General features: G+C 41.8%; 1 protein-coding gene across 2 annotated transcripts in view; it reads left to right on the forward strand.

Moving 5' to 3' along the window:
- The window catches only part of Cct3 (chaperonin containing TCP1 subunit 3), a 23,871-nt gene that overhangs the window by 16,778 nt on the left and 4,420 nt on the right, over positions 1–2,673 (forward strand). The gene's annotated exons all lie outside the window — the stretch shown is intronic.

Raw genomic sequence — 2,673 nt, forward strand, 5'->3', positions numbered from 1 at the left:
ACACAGAGAAACCCTGTCTGGAAAAAACAAACAAACAAAAAAAAAAAGTAAAGACTTGAGGCTGGAGAAATAGATGGCTCAGTGGTTAAGAGCACTGACTGCTCTTCCAGAGAGGTCCTGAGTTCAAATCCCAGCAACCACATGGTGGCTCACAGCCATCTGTAGTGGGATCTGATGCCCTCCTCTGCCATGCAGACACCACTTGTACATTAAAAACACATAAGTAAATTTTATTTAAAAAGAAAAAATTGACACTAAATGTAGTGACATGTACCTTTGATCCCAGCCCTTAAGATAAAGGCAGACTGATTTCTTGAGTTTGAGACCAGCATGATCTATAGAGCAAGTTCCAAGATAGTCAGGACTATGAAAAGAAACCCTGGCCGGGCAGTGGTGGCACACGCTTACAATCCCAGCACTTGGGAAGCAGAGGCAGGCATGTTTCTGAGTTCAAGGCCATTCTGGTCTGCAGAGTAAGTTCCAGGACAGCTAGGAATATACAGAGAAACCCTGTCTCAAAAAAACAAAAACAGAACAAACCAAAAAAAGCCTGGAGGACTAAATTTGATCCCCAGTTCCTTTATAGAGGTGGAGGGAGAGAACAGACTCCACAAAGTTATCCTCTGCTTTCCACGTGTACACCCTGGTTGTTATGTGTGTCTGTAGTGTGGTGTGTGTGTGTATATGCTTTTTTTCTTTCCTTAAGCTGGCTTAGTGGTACGGACCTGTTATTCCATCACTGGGTGGACCAAAGCAAGAGGCTGTCAAGAGCTGAAGGTTATTTTCAGTTACATAGGGAGTTTCCAGATAGCCTGAGCTACATGAGGCTCAACAAAACAACCACTCAGGACTCAAAATATCAGCTCTGTAGAAGACTAAGGGAAGAGGATTAATTACCTTAAGTTTGAAGTCATCCTGGACAAATCACTTCCAGGCCATCTTTTACAACTGAATGATACTGTCTCAATAAAGGGGGTGGGAGGCCTGATGGCTCATTGGGTAAAAGGTACCTGCTTAAAGTCTATCAACTTGAGTTTGATTCCTCTGATCCACTTGGCACATAGAACTGACTCCTACAAGTTGTCCACCTCACATACACACACAAAGTAAATGTAGTTTTTAAAAAGCTAGCCTATTGATATAATTCTCATCATTAAACAAATACTTGAGAAAAGGTTTATTTTGGCAGGTTCTAGTCTTTTGATGGTTGATTTTGGTCCTCAAAACCTTTCTACTAGTCCAAAATCATAAAGACTTGATCATTCCAGTAGAACTGTCAAAGGGAACAAGACATTAGAATGTGGGGTTTTGAGAGATCCCAGCTCTATCACCTACCAGGCATATAACTCAGTTCAAGTAAGTTCTATGTCAGCTTGCTCCAGAATGGTTCTAGACATGCATATGTATGCTTAGTTTTCTCCTTGTTCCCATAGGTTTACATGAAGGGTGACGTGGTATCCATGTAAGCTGGACAGTGGTACCCTTAATCCCACTACTCAGGAGACAAAAAAGGGGGACTCTCTGAGTTTAAGGTCCACATGCTACACAAAGTGAGTTCCAGAGCAGCCAAGGCTACATAGGAACCCTATCTCGAAAGACCAAAAAAGTAAAAGAAATGTTATGCTGAGCTGGGTGTAGTGCCTTAGGCCTTTAATTCCAGCACAGACAGAGGCAGATGGCTCTCTGTGAGCATAGTGTACCATCTACATAGTAAGCTCCAGGATAACCAAGACTACATAGAGAGATTTTGTCTCAATAAACAAAAAATAGAGAAGGGAATAAAACCTGCTTGGTACTAGTGTACATATGTGATCTTAGCACTTGGTAGGTAGAGTCATCAAGGTGCAAAGTTTGAAACCAAACTGGATTAAATGAGACTATCCCAAAAGAAAAGTTTAACATTTATCATTGGGTCATGTTTATAATCCGGATTGTCTGGAATTCAAAGCTGAACTTAAATCCTCAATCCTCCTGCCTCGGCCTCCTATGATAGAATTGTAGGTGTGAGCCCCAAAGTTTTCTCAGATTCTTGCTTGGAATCTTTTAGTATTATCTGTTTTTATTACACTTTCTGTGGTGTACAGGGGTGCATGCATGTGCCACAGCGCTCACATAGAGATTAGACGATGACGTTCTGGAGTGCTCTGCTGCCTTTTCTGTGGTTCTGGGTTGTCTTAGTTAGGGTTTTATTGCAGTGAAGAGATACTGTGACCGAGGTAGCTTTTATAAAGGACAACATTTAATTGGGGGTGGCTTAAAATTTCAGAAGTTCAATTCATTATCATCATGGTGGGAAGAATGACAAAGTCTTGGCAGACACAGTGCTCTAGAAGGAGCTGACCCAAAAGTAGCCAGAAGGAGACTGGCTTCCGAAGGCAATCTAGGAGGGGTGCCATACAACCCACCCTCACAGTGATGGCACACTTCTTCCAACAAGATTACAGCTGTTCTAACAAGAACACACCTAATACTGTCACATGAGTATAGGGCCAAACTTGTTCAAACCACTTCATGGGTATTGAACTCAGGACCTCAGGCTTGTGTGGCAAGCATGGTACCTGCTGAGCCACCCCATGGCCCTATTTAGTATAATTCTACTTATTGACATTCAGACTCAACTGAGTTATATGTGGGAATTCATTGTCCAGATTTTTTTTTTTTTTTTTTTTTTTT

This window comes from Mastomys coucha, unplaced genomic scaffold, assembly GCF_008632895.1.
Source record: "Mastomys coucha isolate ucsf_1 unplaced genomic scaffold, UCSF_Mcou_1 pScaffold16, whole genome shotgun sequence".
NCBI lineage: Eukaryota > Metazoa > Chordata > Mammalia > Rodentia > Muridae > Mastomys > Mastomys coucha.